Raw genomic sequence first — 19,845 nt, forward strand, 5'->3', positions numbered from 1 at the left:
CTTCTCTCTCCTCCCTCTCTCTCCACATTCTCTCTCCCCTCCTACTATTCCTTTGTCTCACTCATCACCCCCTCCTCCTTCTTCTTCCTCTTTTTTCCTCCGTGTTGCCGGCTGGGCCAACGCCCAATTCAAACAATATGGTGCTTACAGCACAAGGTGTCCCTGGCACAGTCCAGCCATTGCCAGTTGTGATATCGGGGAAAGAAGGTGAAAGCCCCGCCTACAGTGGGCAGCCCTAGACACATCAGGCAGCAGTCAGCTCAGCCCTGGGTGCAGAGGGGGGAGGAGTGATATCAGAACGAGCTCACTGACAGATCCTCCGTTACCTCATTTCACAGTCAACAATATTGTAACCCTTAAGGTTTTACATGAACTTTGATATCACCATGTATTGATAATGTACAGCTTCAGCACCGGTCAGAGCTGCCTACATCCACATTCACACCAACATGAAACTATAATCCTAATCCATCATAGCTTCAGCAAGGGGGGAGACATCCTCACATAAAAAAAAAAAAAAAAAAAAGCAACTTCTAAGTCCAAAATCAGTCAGTGTACGACCCCAGTACAAGCTATCACAACTATTCCTCTGATGAAGATGAAGAGGGAACATCATACATGCTGTCTAGTACTAGAAAAGAAACCCACAGGCACCAAGAATGCAGGGGCAGATAGAGGCACCACCATTACACTATGTGCACTGCACTTCAAGTCAGGTGACAATAGTCCAGACCCAGGGATGCATCCCATGCCATTTTACCGAAGAATGTAGCAGAAGCAGCAAACATATGCAGCCAGCTGGAATGATCTCTGGGCCATGAATGAAAATAGAAGCAGGTGATGCACTCTGGCCAATCATGAAGGAACAATTCAAACTTCCAGCAGAATCAGATGTACATGCTTGGGAGTCAGGGCCACAGCTAATATAACAGCTCAGAGAGTGGGCCAAAGGCAGATTGGCAGGACAAGCCAAAACCAAGAGCCAAGATAAGACAGAGTCTGTAAAGAAGTTTCATGGCAGAGTAATGCAAGTATTCCAAGACTTGGGCTTCACCATTCATGAGTCATGACCAGATACACAGGCCTTTGTGCATGGACTGAGACAGCCAATTAGGAAACCACTGATAGTGGCTAGGCCTGAGAACAGGTCAATAACAGTGGACTGACCCAGCAAAATGTTTTATGTGCGCCTAGGAGACTGTTTATTGCCGATTGTCACCAAAACTGCCGCCATTATAGCACCACAAAGAGCGCAAAGAAGGAAAAGGGTGCCGTGCTGCTGAGAACACCAGAAGGGGAGCCAGAGGTGAAGACGCTACAAAGTGCCGATCGACACACCGGAAGAACCGCTGCAGACTCCAGAGAGGAGACACCGACCTCAATAAGGTTAGCAAAGGGGAGAAGCTATGTCAGACCAGGGGTAAGAAGTGACGGCAGATGCAGCCGCAGCCCCTGTAACGCCCCAAGACCTTGGGTTGGATGCAGCCGCCGGTCTCATGGCACCCCGGGCCTCGTCACGAATGCACCTGCAGGCCCCGTCTTACCACCGCAGCTTCAATCAGCAGGCCGGACCCCGCTGCCGCTACAGTACCCATCATGCCGTTGTCCACAGTAGCCAAAAGGATTGAGTCTCAACCAGGGGTGCAGAAGACAGCCCCTCTCATGGTGACTACTGACCTGGAAGCGCAACCACCCTACAAAGACAGAAAAAGTGTCAAGTGTTACATCTGTGGCAAGTTTGGCCATTTCCAGAACCAGTGCAAAGCACCCACGCCTCCATTCGGAGACCAGCACTCACGCCCCCGAAGAGACTGGACCCATGCAACCCAAGAGTTGGTCCAGAGAAACAGGTCAAGGAGGAAGTGCAGAAAGCAGTGAAGTACCCCATTCATAGGACAGAGGCAAGCAAGCCAGGTCCGCAAGACACTACGCTCCTGACATGTAAAACTTCATCTGCAGGACCAATACCTCAAATTACCTTTAAAAGTGGATGGCGTTGTCAGATCCAAAGTGGTACAGCCAGAAGTGTGATGACACCTGTGGAACTCGCTGATCCCACCTGCCTATCAGAATCCTCTGTGTCTCGCATGGGCATTGATGGTCAGGTCAGACATTCTCAGCTTACAAAGCCACTGAGCGTGTGCACTCAGCCAGGACACTCTATCCTGTCCCAGTTTGTGGTGTAAAGGACCTGCCACTCAACCTGCTGGGAGCGAACCTACTGCAGAAGCTGAAGGCAACCACAGTGTTCCAGGAAGATGGGACAGTGACACTTTCTTCATCCCTGACCCGAGAAGAGTCATGCTGGCGGCCCTACAAGAACATTAAACAATCGAGGCCTACCCAAGGAGGTACTGGATGTAGTACCAGAAAGTCTATGGTCTAAGGGACCCCAGCACGTGAGAAAACCTCAAGTTGCCCCAGTACGGGTGTCACTCAAGCCATGTACCCCGTACCCTCGTAAGGCCCAGGCCAGGCCTAGAGTCAAGCTGCCTCTGACCAACTGAAGGTCTACCTGGAAATAGGAATCATTGTTCCTCGCACATCGCCTTGCAATACCCCGCTTTTCCCCGCCAAGAAAAAGACTGTAAAAGGAGAGCCAGCCAAGTTCAGAATGGTATATAACCTGAGAGCTGTGAATGACGCCACAGTGTTTGAAACTGCAATTATGCCGAATCCGCACACTCTGCTCTCAAATGTGCCTGCCACAGCAAAAGTGTTCACAGTGAACAACCTGGCTAATGTTTTCTTCAGTGTTCCCCCTCATCCGGAAGACCAGTTCCTGTTTGCCTTAATGCACCAGGGGGGACACCACACATGGACAGTGATGCCACAGTGGGCCCAGAACAGCCCTTCACAGTTCACCAAAGCAATGTCCACAGTTCTCACCAACTGAGTCACAGAACAAGCAGAAGTAACCCTGCTACAATACATGGACAATCTACTCCTTTGTGCAGTTGACTTTGACACGTTTAAAGCCCATTCCTTGTATCTCCTACTCTACCTGGCGGAGCAGCACTGCAAGATCTCAAAGAACAAAGTCCAGTGGTGTCTGAAGCAAGTTACGTTCCAGAGACACTGTATTGCTCACCAGGTGAAATACCTGACAGATGACCGGAAGACCACAGTAGAGAAGATGGTCCCTCCGACAACTCCAAAGGTGCTACAGGCCTTCCTCGGTCTAGTTTCATATTGCAGAGCCTGGATCCCTGATGCTTCCGTCCTAATGCAGCCTCTGTGTGAATACGTCAGTGTGACCCCGTTCCTCCAGACAGATGTGGCCTTCAGTTCGTTCAAGAAGTTAAAAGGCTCTGTAGTCTCAGCGCCAGCACTAGGCCTATCTGACTACAAGAAGCCATTCCGTCTCTACTTGATGAGAAGAGAAGGCCTTGCTACTGGAGTCCTGACACAGCTTCAGGGGGGAAAGCAGAGACTTTCGGACTACTTTTCAGCTTGCCTGGATCCAGTTGCAAGGGAAGCCTCTTCCTCCCTCCTGGACAGGACTACTGACATCAGTGGAAAAACCATTGGAAATCCTGGCTCTGCATGACATCTCAGCAATCCTCAACCAAACCCAGCTAAAACATCTCTCCACCGCCAGGCATCTTCGCCTCCAGTGCTCTCTACTCCTGCCCAACAATGTCACCATCTCCAGATGCACAGTCCTCAATCCGCCCACTCTACTCCCACTCCCAAGGGGGGATACAGATATGGATCCTCAGATAAAAAGTCTGATCAAAATCTGCATGATACCTTCTGCAGGGATCTGAATTTGCTCCGGACGGATGACCATGATTGCTTCAGCATCATGCAACAGGAAACAGCAGGACTACCCAAGGTGGCAGAAGAGCCACTGACCAACCCAGAGTTGATCCTCTATGTGGATGGCTCCAGATTCGCAGATGATGAAGGAAGATTCCACACGGGAGGTGCAGCGACCAGCAATCAAGAGATCCTGTGGTCCAGAAGTCTGCCGCCCAGTCTGTCAGCCCAGGAAGCAGAACTGATAGCGCTGATGAAGGCCTGCCAGATGGCAGAAGACAAGACTGAGAAAATGTATACCGATTCAAGGTACTTGCATGGCATAGCACACAACTTCGGACCCATCTGGGCTGCAAGGGACTTCCTCACAGCAAGTGGAACAACCGTGAAGCATAATGGAGCCATTAAGGACCTGCTGAACACACTTCAACTTCCAAAAGTGGTGACAATGCTAAAAGTCAAAGCGCATGGAAAACTGAACACAGTAGGGGCACGAGGCAACAACATGGCGGATATGGCAGCCAAAGAAACAGTCAAGGGAAGACAATATGGACAAGTGGAAGAGGTCGTAGAGCCGGACGGCTACTACAGGACGGCTGAAGACAGGAAACCTGACAAGATGACATCCTGGGATCTGCTCAAAAAAGTTGCAAGAGCAAACCCCAAAGGACAAGAAGGAATGCTGGATGCAGAAGAGAGCAACACATGAAGAAGGAAGGGTATACTAAATGGACTACAAACCCTGTTTACCCCGAAGCATGTACCCTATGGTGGTCCAGTGGGCACATGGGCCCACACACAGATTAAAGACACAGATGAATGATCCGATTGGTGCTTACTGGTTCGCTCCAGAAATCTCCACCCTAACAGCCAAGTTCATAAACAGCTGTCTGACCTGTGGCAAATGCAACCCTGGAAGAATGAAGAAAGTTCCCACACATCAACTTGCCAGACCACTGTACCCCCTTCCAGAGGATCCAGATAGACCACATCCAGATGCCGCCAAGTGGAGAATTCGAATATGCCCTTGTGGCCGTGGACATGTTCTCAAGATGACAGCCAGAAGCTTTCCCAGTGAAGAACCAGTCAGCAAAGACTACTGCAAAGAAGCTACTCTCAGAGACGAGATATGCAGCTATGGGGTCCCAGAAGTGATAGAGAGTGACCAGGGACCCGCATTCACAGCAAACCTCACATGAGAGATCTAGTCAGCAGTAGGGTCAGACTTAGGCCTACACACTCCCAATCACACTACTCAGTGTTCAGGCACACTCCCAGAGGCCCAGGAAAGCTGTTACCATATGAAATTTTGTTTGTGTCTAGTCCCAGGTTAGGGGTATCCTTTCCCTCAGCAGCTGACTATGTAATATGATACTTTGTCTGCTTATGTAATTGAAATCACCAAGAAACTTGCTAACATCCATTCTCGAGTTTTTTCTTCATTGCCAGATCCAGATTCAGTGTCCGGTATGCACTCCTAGAAACCAGGAGACTGGGTGTTGGTGAAAAAGCTTGTAAGGAGAACACCACTCGATCCCAGATTTGATGGTCCTGCTCAAGTGCTGCTGATGACACCAAACTCTGTGAAACTGGAGGGAAGACTCGCTTGGATCCACTCATCGCATGGCAAGAAAGCTCCCCTACCAGAAGATGACACCCAAGCCAGAATGATGTTGCGGCCTGACCGAAAGGATGACCTACCTGATAAAGACTGCACATCGCTCACTACACATGCTATTGACTAAGAGACTGATTGCAACGAACCCCCGTTAGGGACAGATCTCCTGACCGCCCATTTGCGAAAAGTCTGTATGGAGTGGGGCACAGGCGTTAGGCTTGTGTCAGTTCGCCAACAGCACAAAAGAGTTGCAGCGCTTTGGGACAGGAGGCTAGGATTAGGGCAAGTGATATCTAAGGGGGGCTTGTGATAGAAATATATATATCATGTAGATCTCACTTGCATGTATACTCCTCTATAATCAAATATATACTTATATGCTCACAGCTAATATATATATTATAATCAATGGTTTAAAATGGCTGACACGAACTGAACTGATATAAGCCTGATATAACCCAGACAGATCATATGGGGTTTTCCACCCCTAAAAGCAGAAGAGAGTCAGATGTTTGGTGACTGCTGGTCAGGTGTCTCCACTTTGTCCTAGACAGAGAACTCGAGTTTAGTTGCTTGATCAGCAGTCATATGAGCATTAATCACAATATTCCATATATGTTTAGATAACCAATGACAGAGGAGCTAGACAATATGATAATTAACTAACCACCCCTGACAACCCCTAACCACTCCTTTCTATGTGAAAATATAAAACTATGTATGTACAATAAAGTATCAGTATTGATGGAATGTTGTTCTGTCACAGTTGTGTACAGTCCATTCTTGATGAGCGCTCAAAATACTCAGTCTAATTGGGAGCGGCCACAGCACACACAGGGATATATTTATCCAACCCTAATATTTCCATAACAGTCTAAAATTGGAATTTGACCGAATCCCTTGGGATTCCTTTATAGTAACATCTCCAAAAGGTCAAGACCAACAAAGGGCTCTGGAATCAGAGATCCTATCTCTTCTGTCTAAAAAAGTCCTGATAGAAGTTCCCCAGGATCAAGAAGGGAAGGGGTTCTATTCCCCTTTATTCTTGATCAATAAGCCTGATGGTTCATTTAGAACCATCATAAATCTCAAGAGATTAAACGCCTTCCTGCGTAATCATACCTTCAAAATGGAATCCATTAGTTCAACCATAAAACTCTTGTTTCCTAGGTGTGTCATGGCCGGAATAGACTTAAAGGATGCCTATTATCATCTTCCCATACATGCCGAACATCAAAAGTATCTAAGGATAGCAGTCACCCTGGAAGGACAGGTTCGTCCCTTTCAGTATGTTGCAATGCCATTTGGGCTTTCTATGGCTCCCCGCATCTTCACTAAGGTGATATTAGAAGTTATGGCTCATCTACTTCAACGAGATACCTTGATAATACCCTACCTAGATGACTTTCTAGTGGTGGGAAACTCTATGCTTCAGTGTAAAACTCGTCTATCTAATACGATCTCGTCCCTACAGGAGTTAGGTTGGATCGTCAACTTCGAAAAATCCCGGCTGAATCCAGAAACCGTCCAGACATTTCTAGGAATCCAGCTAGACTCCGTAAGTCAGAGATGCTTCCTCCCCCAGGCAAAGAAACTGACTATACAATCAAGGGTATCAGACGCAATACGCAACCCCTACATGACACTAAGGAAGGGCATGTCTTTACTGGGGTCATTATCATCATGTATCCCTGCTGTACCATGGGCACAATTTCATACTCGTCAATTACAGTATGAGGTATTGTCGGCTCAGGGAAAAGACGGACATCTAGAAAGCAGAATAACTCTTTCCAAAGATGTCTTAGAATCACTATCCTGGTGGCTAGACATGGACCACCTCTCAGAGGGTGTGCCATGGATAATAGACCCGTCTAAAATAATTACCACTGACGCCAGCCCTATTGGGTGGGGAGCACATATGAAAGACAGTCTGGCCCAAGATACTTGGGACCAGGCAGAATTGTCATGTTCCTCCAATTGGAAGGAGTTAAAAGCGGTAGAATATGCCTTAAATCACTTTCTTCCGCAGATTCAAGGAGCAAATGTAAGAATTTACTCGGACAATTCCACCACAGTGGCATATGTGAACCATCAGGGTGGTACAAGGTCAGGAAGTCTAATGACCATAGCTGCAGACATCTTCCAGCTGGCAGAGACTCATCTAACATCCCTAACAGCCCTGCACATCAGAGGTGTAGAGAACATCAGGGCAGACTACCTCAGCCGAAACGAGTTACGTCAAGGGGAATGGACCTTAAACAGATCCATATTCAGTATGATAACAGAATCATGGGGGATACCACAAATCGACCTATTTGCCACAAGAGACAACCGGCAAGTAAGAAGGTTCGCTTCCCTGAACGCCATGGATCACCCAGATATGTTGGACTCTCTCCACCATCCTTGGAGGTTCCAGCTGGCATACGCCTTTCCTCCGATGTCTCTGATTCCACTAGTGATCAGAAAAATCAGGAGGGAACAAGCAAGAGTGATCCTCATTGCACCATTCTGGCCGAAAAGACCATGGTTCTCTTGTCTCCAGACCATGTGCCTATGCGATCCATGGATTCTCCCATCAGACAAGAAGCTGCTGTCCCAAGGCCCCTTTTTCCACCCGCAAGTGAAAGGTCTTCACTTGACGGCGTGGAATTTGAGAGGCAACTACTAAGATCAAGAGGGTTCTCAGCAGAACTAGTAAACACCCTCTTATTGAGCAGGAAAAGATCTACCACCCTGATATATAGTAGGGTATGGAATAAATTCTTAGACTTTTACACGGTACCGTTCACTAAGCAAGTTCCAGTCACACCTATTCTAGAGTTCTTGCAAAAAGGCCGAGAGTTGGGGTTATCTGTAAATACCTTAAGAGTTCAGGTCTCGGCATTAGGAGCCCTATATGGATGCAATATAGCAGCTAATAGGTGGATCTCCAGATTCATAAAATCTTGTGAATGTAGTAAACCGGTCCATATTCCCCGTCTACCTCCGTGGGATTTAAATCTAGTGCTAGAGGCCTTAACCAGCTCCCCATTTGAGCCACTAGATTCAATACCTTTAAAAGTCCTGACATATAAAGTAGCCCTCTTGGTAGCCCTAACCTCAGCTAGACGGGTTAGCGACATCCAGGCCCTATCAGTAGACCCACCCTTCTTACTGATATTCCATGATCGGATAGTCCTAAAACCAGACCCCTCATACCTCCCTAAGGTAGCGTCCACCTACCACAGGTCCCAAGAGATATTTCTCCCTTCCTTTTTTGATTCACCTGTAACTCCAGAACAGCATAAATTCCACACCTTAGATGTCAGAAGAGCCATCCTGACCTATATAGAAAGGTGTCAGACATGGAGGGAGAGTAGGGCTCTGTTTATCTCCTTTCAGGGCCACAAGAAAGGACATGGGGTCACGAGAGCTACCATATCTCGATGGATCAGAGATGCTATCTGCTTGGCCTATACATCAAAAGGCGAGATTCCTCCAGCGGGTATTAAAGCGCACTCAACACGAGCCATGGCTTCCTCCTGGGCGGAACAAGCAGATGTACCGATCCATTTAATATGTAAGGCCGCAACTTGGTCTACACCTTCTACCTTTTACAACCATTATAGACTTGATCTATCTACATCTTCTGATCTGACCTTTGGTAGAGCTGTTCTTAATACAGTAATCCCACCCAAATAATGACTCTCTGAAAATCTCTCATGTGGGGTGCTGTCGTGGCGAAGGGTAAAAAGCCGGACTACTCACTGGTAATGCTCTTTTAATGAGTCCACGACAGCACCCATTTACTACCCTCCCTAAGTTATGCACAGCTCTTCCTTTTAAATTCACAAATAATGGTTGTATAGAGTTTAAGATATTTATGTTGCTGAATAAGAATTAATACTAAAGCTTTTGCGGTTGCCTTTTTGTACTCTGTAAACTAAACTGAGGAGGAGAGGGGACCGCCTCCTTTTATTCTGTAGGTTTCCTGTTCCTATGGGCGGATCCCTCTCTCTCATGTGGGGTGCTGTCGTGGACTCATTAAAAGAGCATTACCGGTGAGTAATCCGGCTTTTCTTTTTAAACCTGGTATTGGTACTGCAATAACTTACCTTTTTGATGATATTCTAATTTTGTGAGAAGCGGCCCGTAGACGCTGTTTTCTGCATCTGTTGCCCGTCTGAGGGACTTTGTCAGCTGCACTATGGCTGGGATCCTTTTTGGCCGTATTAGAAAGAAAAGTTTCACCTGTTTTTAAAATTCATCTGCCGCCTGACTCTCCTGTCTCCCTCCTCACCAAGACCACGGGGAACGCCAACATCACCACCAGAAACAGGGAAAGAAGCTGCGGAGAAAACACAGGTGTTTGGAGCGTTTTTTTTTTTCATTTAATTCTATGGGTGAAAAACGGTGAATGAAGAGACCGGCTCTATGACCAAAAAACCAAGCAAAGCACAAAAGTCTGATGACAAAAAAAAAACAAAAGTGTCAAGGAGATTTCTGAAATCTCATAGACATCGCCGTTAGGCTATGTGCACATGTTGCGGAATTGCAGCAAAAATTTCTGTGGCAATTCTGCAACTCCTGCCGCGGGAAATACGCATGCGGAACTGGCATGCGTATTCCCGCTAAACACTAGCGTTTTCCAAGCGATCTGATTGACAGGTTGGTCACACTTGTCAAACTCAAACATAGTGTTGCCAATGCAGCATCAATAGTAAGAAGATATAATGTTAAAAATAATAAAAAGAAATAAAAACGTGATATTCTCACCTTCTGGCGGCACCCGCAGCCTTCCAGCTCCTCGCGATGCTTCCAGCAGCTCCCGTTCCTAGTAATGCCTCGCGGCAATGACCCCAGATGACGTAGCATCACGCGAGACTGCTACGTCATCACAGGTCATTGCCGCAAAGCATCACTGGGAACGGGAGCATCGCTAAGGCCTGGGCTGGGTCCGGGGGCCGCCAGAAGGTATTTAACTATTTTTTATTCCCAGGTCCTGGAGGAGAGTCTCCTCTACTCCACCCTCAGTACCATCCGCACATGATCCGCTTACTTTGTGCATGGTGGGCATAGCCCCATGCGGGAAGTAAGTGGATTAATGCATTCCTATGTGTGCGGAATCCCCGCGATTCCGCACAAAGAATGAGCATTCTGAGTATTTTTCTGCGAAAAATAAGCAGCATTAGCACAGCATTGGGATTTGCGGAGCGGAGCCGTGTGTGTAAAGTGTGCGGAGCGGAGCCGTGTGTGTAATGTGTGCGGAGCGGAGCCGTGTGTGTAATGTGTGCGGAGCGGAGCCGTGTGTGTAATGTGTGTAGAGCGGAGCCGTGTGTGTAATGTGTGCGGAGCGGTGTGTGTAATGTACATGCAGTTATGTTGTAAACAGAAGATAAATTGCTTTATGCCGAGTAGTGTACAGGATCGTACGTGTGCAGTAGAGCGTTTCCTAAATGTGGATTAGGCTACGTTCACATTTGCGTTGTGCGGTGCAGCGTCGGCGACGCAATGCACAACGCAATTGTAAACGCATGCACAACGCAGCGTTTTGTGACGCATGCGTCCACTTTTGCATGGTTTTTGGCGCAGAAAAAACTGCATCATGCAGCGTCCTCTGCGCCCTGGCGCATGCACCACAGTGACACATGCGTCACAAAACGCAAGTGCAACGCATGTCCATGCGCCCCCCCTGTTAACTATAGGGGCGCATGACGCATGCGTCGCCGCGGCTGCGCCTGACGTAACGCTAATGTGAACGTAGCCTTAGCTTGATGTGCCAAATATCTGTACTGGATGCAGCTGAGCTGAGCACAGTATAGGAGAGATGTGTTGGAAGCGTGCGCTATTTTACACATTCATCAGCCAGTGTCCGTCACAGCTTATAGTCATCGAGAGAAAGAGGAGTCCATAGAGGAGAGAAGGGTCTGCAGCACAGAGAAGCAGGACTACATCATTGTACCAGTGATTTACTGTATGATCACTATAAGTGACTGAATGTTGAAGGCAGACGAGAATTTACATGTAACAATTACAATCTTTAATATATACTTACCTTGTAATGTCTTCACATCCTGTTCTGTCCAGATGTGTCCGGATCCCAGAATTCCAAGCGGCGGAAGTTCCTTGACCCCCATATTGGGACACCCAATTGATGGGTGTCAATATGGAAACTGCTGGTGGTACCAGCCTCTTGCACGGTACCACCAGTGGAACACCGTCGCAACACACACTGTATACGCCGTATTCACCACACACACAGTATACACGCCGTACGCATCACACATACACTGTATACGCCGTATGCATCACACATGCACTGTATACGCCGTGCGAACCACACACACCCACACTGTATATGCCGTACACACCGCACACACTATACACCGTACGCTGCCTCTTGCGCGGTACCACCAGCGGGACACTGTCACGAACATGCCGCCACCGGGATCAGCCGAATGATTCACTGACTGCCGCCATCTTTGTACAGGAGGATCACATGCACAGTTTTAATGTGACCGCCGCTATCTGTCTGCACAAAGATGGCGGCGGTCTGATTTACTGCGCCTGCATGAATTCTGCTCAGGCGCAGTGAATCATGCGGCTGAACCCGGCGGCAGATGCGCGACGTGTCTACAGGCAGAGGAAGCCGGTCAAATTAAAGTTAATTTTAAAAATTGTCTGTGTCTGACCGTGTACGGAGCATACCACATCTCCTGGGCAGGGGAGGAAGCAAAAGACAATATTGACTGTTGTGAACTGTTTTTGGGCTCCCTCTTGTGGTCACAAGTGGTACTGTGTGAGTGCTGTCTTTGGGCTCCCTCCGGTGGCTCTTTGTGTCATTCTGCAGGTCTGAGGCTGGATCAGCTGTCCCGTTATCTGTTAGCTGGTTTCCTATTTAGCTCACCTGGACTATCAGCTGTTGCCTGCTGTCAATGTCTTCAGTGCTATTTTGGAGCTCTCCTGCATGCCTTCGTTATCAGTCTCTTCAAGAGAAGCTAAGTTTTTCTTTGGTCATTTTTTGATCATCAGTGTTCATATGTTTCTTGGTTTATTTTTGTTTCTTGTCCAGCTTGCTAATATGTGATTTCCTTGCTTGCTGGTAGCTCTAGGGGGCTGAGTTTCTCCCCTCACACCGTTAGTTGGTGTGGGGGTTCTTGTATTCTCAGCGTGGATATTTTGCATAGGGTTTTTTACTGACTGCACAGTTCCCTATCTGTCTTCTGCTATCTAGTATTAGTGGGCCTCATTTGCTGAATCTGTTTTCATTTCTACGTTTGTATTTTCCCCTTACCTCACCGTTATTATTTGTTGGGGGCTTCCTATATCTTTGGGGTGATTTCTCTGAGGCAAGTGAGGTCTTACTTTCCCTCTAGGAGTAGATAGTTTCTCAGGCTGCGTCGAGACGTCCAGGATTTTAGGCACCTTCACCGGCTACCTTTAGTGTGTTGGTTAGGATCAGGTTTGCGGTCAGTCCAGTTACCACCTCCCTAGAGCTCGTGTCTATATTCATTAACTTAGCTAGTCCGTTTTGCGATCCTCAGCCACTAGGATCATAACAGTACAGCAGGCCAAAAACTGTTTAATGCATCGCAGAAGTGGGATAAGTGAAGTCCTGAGTTGTTTTTTTTCCTCTACCTTTGCTGCAGTCTGTTCAGCTTCTCTCATCCCCTTAATCTCTGGGTGGTTTTGAGTTCAGCTGCAGACATGGATATTCAGAGTCTGACTTCTAGTGTGGATCATATTGCTGCAAGGGTGCAAAGCATTCAGGATTTTGTTGTTCATAGCCCTATGTCAGAGCCAAAAATACCTATTCCTGAGTTGTTTTCTGGAGATAGATCTAGGTTTCTGAATTTTAAGAATAATTGTAAATTATTTCTATCTTTGAGACCTCGTTCCTCTGGTGATTCCGCTCAGCAAGTTAAAATTGTTATCTCCTTGTTACGTAGCGACCCTCAAGATTGGGCTTTCTCTCTGGTGCCAGGAGATCCTGCATTGCTGAATGTGGATGCGTTTTTTTCTGGCGCTTGGACTGCTTTATGAGGAACCTAATCTTGAGAACCAGGCAGAAAAGGCTTTGTTGGCCCTCTCTCAAGGGCAGGATGAAGCAGAGGTGTATTGTCAAAGATTTAGGAAATGGTCAGTGCTTACTCAATGGAATGAGTGTGCCCTGGCTGCAAATTTCAGAGAAGGTCTTTCTGAAGCCATTAAGAATGTTATGGTGGGGTTCCCCATGCCTGCAAGTCTGAATGACTCAATGGCTTTGGCCATTCAGATTGATCGGCGTTTGCGGGAGCGCAAATCAGCGCATCCTCTGGCGGTGTTTTCTGAACAGAGACCTGAGTCTATGCAATGTGACAGAATTCTGACCAGAATTGAGCGGCAAAGTCATAGACGTCAAAATGGGTTGTGCTTTTACTGTGGTGATTCTACTCATGTTATCTCAGCATGCTCTAAGCGCTTAAAAAAAATCGCTAGACCTGTCACCATTGGTACTATACAGCCTAAATTCATTTTGTCTGTTACTTTAATTTGTTCTTTGTCATCCTACTCGGTTATGGCTTTTGTGGATTCAGGTGCTGCCCTGAATCTGATGGATTTGTCGTTTGCCAGGCGCTGTGGTTTTGTCCTGGAGCCTTTGGAATTCCCTATTCCACTGAGGTGAATTGATGCTACACCATTGGCTGAGAATAAGCCTCAATATTGGACTCAAGTGACCATGTGCATGACTCCTGTACATCAGGAGGTGATTTGCTTTATTGTGCTGCATAATTTGCATGATGTTGTCGTTTTGGGTCTGCCATGGCTGCAGGCCCATAATCCAGTTCTGGATTGGAAAGCTATGTCTGTTTCAAGTTGGGGTTGTCAGGGGATTCATGGCGATGCTCCTTTGGTGTCAATTGCTTCTTCCACTCCTTCTGAGGTCCCTGAGTTTTTGTCGGACTACCAGGATGTATTTGATGAGCCCAGATCCGGTGCCCTGCCTCCTCACAGGGATTGTGATTGCGCTATAAATTTGATTCCTGGTAGTAAGTTCCCTAAGGGACGACTTTTTAATTTGTCTGTACCAGAACATGCCGCGATGCGGAGTTATATAAAGGAGTCTTTAGAGAAGAGACATATTCGCCCGTCCTCCTCCCCTCTTGGTGCAGGATTCTTTTTTGTGGCCAAGAAGGATGGTTCTCTGAGACCTTGTATAGATTATCGTCTTCTAAATAAAATCACGGTCAAATTTCAGTATCCTTTGCCATTATTATCTGATCTGTTTGCTCGGATTAAGGGGTCCAGTTGGTTCACCAAGATAGATCTTCGTGGTGCGTATAACCTTGTGCGTATTAAGCAGGGGGATGAATGGAAAACAGCATTTAATACGCCCGAAGGCCATTTTGAGTACTTGGTGATGCCTTTTGGACTCTCTAATGCTCCTTCTGTGTTCCAGTCCTTCATGCATGACATCTTCCGAGAATATCTGGATAAATTTATGATTGTGTATCTGGATGACATTTTGGTCTTTTCTGAGGACTGGGAGTCCCATGTGAAGCAGGTCAGGATGGTATTTCAGGTTCTGCGTGCTAATGCCTTATTTGTGAAGGGCTCAAAATGTCTCTTCGGAGTACAGAAGGTCTCCTTTTTGGGTTTTATTTTTTCTCCTTCTACTATTGAGATGGACCCAGTCAAGGTCCAGGCTATTCATGACTGGACTCAGCCTACATCTGTTAAGAGTCTTCAGAAGTTCTTGGGTTTTGCTAATTTTTACCGTCGCTTCATTGCTAATTTTTCTGGCGTGGTTAATCCTTTGACGGATTTGACCAAGAAGGGTTCTGATGTGACTAATTGGTCTCCTGCGGCCGTGGAAGCCTTTCGGGAGCTGAAGCGCCGGTTTTCTTTGGCTCCAGTTTTGTGTCAGCCTGATGTCTCTCTTCCTTTTCAGGTCGAGGTTGATGCTTCTGAGATTGGAGCAGGGGCTGTTTGTCACAGAGAAGCTCTGATTGCTCTGTGATGAAGCCTTGTGCTTTCTTTTCAAGAAAGTTTTCGCCTGCCGAGCGGAATTATGATGTTGGTAATTGGGAGTTGTTGGCTATGAAGTGGGCATTTGAGGAGTGGCGACATTGGCTCGAGGGAGCTAAGCATCGTGTGGTGGTCTTGACTGATCACAAAAATCTGATTTATCTTGAGTCTGCCAAGCGGCTGAATCCTAGACAGGCTCGTTGGTCGTTGTTTTTCTCCCGTTTCGATTTCGTGGTCTCGTACCTGCCTGGTTCGAAGAACGTGAAGGCTGATGCTATTTCTAGGAGTTTTGTGCCTGACTCTCCAGGAGTTTCAGAGCCGGCTGGTATCCTCAGAGAGGGAGTGATTTTGTCTGCCATTTCCCCAGATTTGCGACGAGTGCTGCAGAAATTTCAGGTGGATAGACCTGACCGTTGCCCACCAGAGAGACTGTTTGTCCCAGATAGATGGACCAGCAGAGTTATTTCCGAGGTTCATTCTTCGGTGTTGGCAGGCCATCCTGGGATTTTTGGTACCAGAGATTTGGTGGCTAGGTCCTTCTGGTGGCCTTCCTTGTCGCGGGATGTGCGTTCCTTTGTGCAGTCCTGTGGGATTTGTGCTCGGGCTAAGCCTTGCTGTTCTCGTGCCAGCGGTTTGCTTTTGCCTTTGCCTGTCCCGAAGAGGCCTTGGACGCACATTTCCATGGATTTTATTTCGGATCTTCCAGTCTCTCAGAGAATGTCTGTCATCTGGGTGGTGTGTGATCGTTTTTCCAAAATGGTCCATTTGGTGCCCTTGCCTAAGTTGCCTTCCTCCTCCGATTTGGTTCCTCTATTTTTTCAGAATGTGGTTCGCTTGCACGGCATCCCTGAAAATATTGTGTCTGACAGAGGATCCCAGTTTGTGTCCAGATATTGGCGGTTCTTTTCTGCTAAGATGGGCATTGATTTGTCTTTTTCGTCGGCCTTCCATCCTCAGACGAATGGCCAAACCGAGCAAACTAATCAGACCTTGGAAACTTATTTGAGATGTTTTGTTTCTGCTGATCAGGATGATTGGGTGACTTTTTTGCCATTGGCCGAGTTTGCCCTTAATAATCGGGCTAGTTCTGCTACTTTGGTTTCACCTTTTTTCTGCAATTCTGGTTTTCATTCTCGTTTTTCCTCGGGTCAGGTTGAGCCTTCTGACTGTCCTGGGGTGGATTCTGTGGTGGATAGGTTGCAGCAGATTTGGAACCATGTGGTGGACAATTTGAAGTTGTCACAGGAGAAGGCTCAGCGCTTTGCCAACCGCCGTCGCGGTGTGGGTCCCCGACTTCGTGTTGGGGATTTGGTATGGCTGTCTTCTCGGTATGTTCCTATGAAGGTCTCCTCTCCTAAATTCAAGCCTCGCTTCATCGGTCCTTATAAGATTTTGGAAATCCTTAACCCGGTGTCATTTCGTTTTGACCTCCCAGCGTCGTTTGCCATTCATAACGTGTTCCATAGGTCTTTGTTGCGGAGGTATGTGGTGCCTGTGGTTCCTTTTGTTGAGCCCCCTGCCCCGGTGCTGGTTGAGGGCGAATTGGAGTACGTGGTGGAGAAGATCTTGGATTCTCGTGTTTCTAGACGGAGGCTTCAGTATTTGGTTAAGTGGAAGGGCTATGGTCAGGAGGATAATTCCTGGGTTGTCGCCTCTGATGTTCATGCGGCCGATTTGGTTCATGCCTTCCATGTGGCTCATCCTGATCGCCCTGGGGGTTTTGATGAGGGTTCGGTGACCCCTCCTCAAGGGGGGGTACTGTTGTGAACTCTGTTTTTGGGCTCCCTCTTGTGGTCACAAGTGGTACTGTGTGAGTGCTGTCTTTGGGCTCCCTCTGGTGGCTCTTTGTGTCATTCTGCAGGTCTGAGGCTGGATCAGCTGTCCCGTTATCTGTTAGCTGGTTTCCTATTTAGCTCACCTGGACTATCAGTTGTTGCCTGCTGTCAATGTCTTCAGTGGTATTTTGGAGCTCTCCTGCATGCCTTCGTTATCAGTCTCTTCAAGAGAAGCTAAGTTTTTCTTTGGTCATTTTTTGATCATCAGTGTTCATATGTTTCTTGGTTTATTTTTGTTTCTTGTCCAGCTTGCTAATATGTGATTTCCTTGCTTGCTGGTAGCTCTAGGGGGCTGAGTTTCTCCCCTCACACCGTTAGTTGGTGTGGGGGTTCTTGTATTCTCAGCGTGGATATTTTGCATAGGGTTTTTTACTGACCGCACAGTTCCCTATCTGTCTTCTGCTATCTAGTATTAGTGGGCCTCATTTGCTGAATCTGTTTTAATTTCTACGTTTGTATTTTCCCCTTACCTCACCGTTATTATTTGTTGGGGGCTTCCTATATCTTTGGGGTGATTTCTCTGAGGCAAGCGAGGTCTTACTTTCCCTCTAGGAGTAGATAGTTTCTCAGGCTGCGTCGAGACGTCCAGGATTTTAGGCACGTTCACCGGCTACCTTTAGTGTGTTTGGTTAGGATCAGGTTTGCGGTCAGTTCAGTTACCACCTCCCTAGAGCTCGTGTCTATATTCATTAACTTAGCTAGTCCGTTTTGCGATCCTCAGCCACTAGGATCATAACAATTGACATTACAGCAGGGGATCACAGTGGATTCATTTTGTGAGGTAAAATATTTTACTGACTGTTTTTACTGTAATGTCAGTATTGTCTTTTGCTTCCTCCCCTGCTCAGGAGCTGTGGTATGTTCGGTGTTGTGAATTCTGCTCTTGGGCTCCCTCCGGTGGTTGTAAGTGGTACTGCTGCTCCTTTGGATCTCAACAGTCACCAGGTGCTTTCATTTACTACCAATTCTGACTGGGCTATTTAACCTGGCTAGATCCTTTAGTCAGTGCCAGTTGTCCATTGTTTTTGGAGGATTCACATCTCTGCTTGGTTTCTCCTGCTATACTGTCCAAATCATCAAAGATAAGTCCTGGCTTTGTTTTTGCAGCCCACATTCTGTGGACCTTATAGCTCAGCGCATTTCTGTTTTTTTCTTGTCCAGCTTTGTCTGTGTAAGGATTTATTCAGCCAAGCTGGTAGCTCTGGAGATGCAGAGTTACCCTCCATGCCTTTAGTTAGGTGTGGAGATTTTTGTATTCTCTGTGGTGGAATTTTGTAGTATTTTAATACTGACCGCACAGTACTCTGTCCTGTCCTTTTCTTTTTAGCTAGCGTGGCCTCCTTTGCTAAATTCTGTTTTCAGTCTGCGTATGTAATTTCCCTCTCCTCTCACAGTCAATATTTGTGGGGGGCTGTCTATCCTTTGGGGATTTTCTCTGAGGCAAGATAGTTTTCCCGTTTCTTTCTTTAGGGGTAATTAGTCCTCAGGCTGTGACGAGGTGTCTAGGGAGTGACAGGAACATCCCACGGCTACTTCTAGTTGCGGTGTTAAGTTCAGGGTCTGCGGTCAGTATAGTTACCACCTTCTCCAGAGCACGTCTCATGCTGCTCCTAGGCCACCAGAGCATAACAGTTCGGTACAGTCAGACACAGACAATTTTTAAAATGAACTTTTATTCGTGGGAAAACCCCTTTATAAAGCAAATATCAATTCCAATATGGCTCCTCCTAAAAAGTATGTCAATGATAATGAAAGAAAAGGAGCAAAGGCACGTCAAATACAACAACGGGCAAATGAGACTCTTGGAAGAGCAACAGCATCGCTGGGACAAAAACAATGCATATAAGCATAGGCGTCAAGCACATGAGTTCCCTGATGCAAAAGTCATTAGATTATCACAGGATGCCATTAGGAAATACCATGCTAACAAGATGACCCATTTAAAAGCACTTTTGTCAGGAATTTTTCCATGTTAATAAAATCTTACCTTTGCCTACTTTGCTTTCATTTTAACACAGGGGGTGGGGTGAGTGCACATAGGAAAGAGGACACACGGGGGGAGACAGCTCAAATGAGAGAACACATGAAGGAAGAAGACAGCACAGTGGTGGAGAGAGAGCAGACAAGGGGAGAGAACATGGGGTACACAGGTCAAAGAAGAGATGACATGAGAAGACAGCAGACGAGGAAGAGAGAAAGCGCACAGGGGTGAGAGAGAGCACGGGGGAGACGGCTTAAACAGGACAGCACATGAGGGGAGAGCACAGGAAGGAAACAGACAGCAGACAAGGGGAGAGCACATGGGGTAGGCAGGTCAAAGAAGAGAGCACAGATGGGAGAAGTCAGCACATGGGGAGAGAGAGTGGATAGGTGGGTGAGCACATGGGGGAAGAGATTCTTAACGCTGCAAATCCTGCTGCCATCGTAACATTACCGCCCTCCCGATGTGATAGCATCCGGCCTCCATCTAGTAATATATAATTACCTTGTAATGTCTTCATATCCTGTGCCATCCAGATGTGTCCGGATCCCAGAATTCCAAGCGGCGGAAGTTCCCTGACCTTCATATTGGGTCACCCAGGTTGTGGGTGTCTCAATATGGAAACTGCTGGTGGTATCAGCCTCTTGCGCGGTACCACCAGT

At 47.2% G+C, this 19,845-nt stretch overlaps 1 protein-coding gene across 1 annotated transcript in view; it reads right to left on the reverse strand.

The window, feature by feature from the left end:
* The window catches only part of LOC143802525 (uncharacterized), a 203,578-nt gene that overhangs the window by 106,686 nt on the left and 77,047 nt on the right, over positions 1-19,845 (reverse strand). The window lies entirely within an intron of this gene.

Source organism: Ranitomeya variabilis, chromosome 1 (assembly GCF_051348905.1).
Source record: "Ranitomeya variabilis isolate aRanVar5 chromosome 1, aRanVar5.hap1, whole genome shotgun sequence".
Taxonomy (NCBI): domain Eukaryota; kingdom Metazoa; phylum Chordata; class Amphibia; order Anura; family Dendrobatidae; genus Ranitomeya; species Ranitomeya variabilis.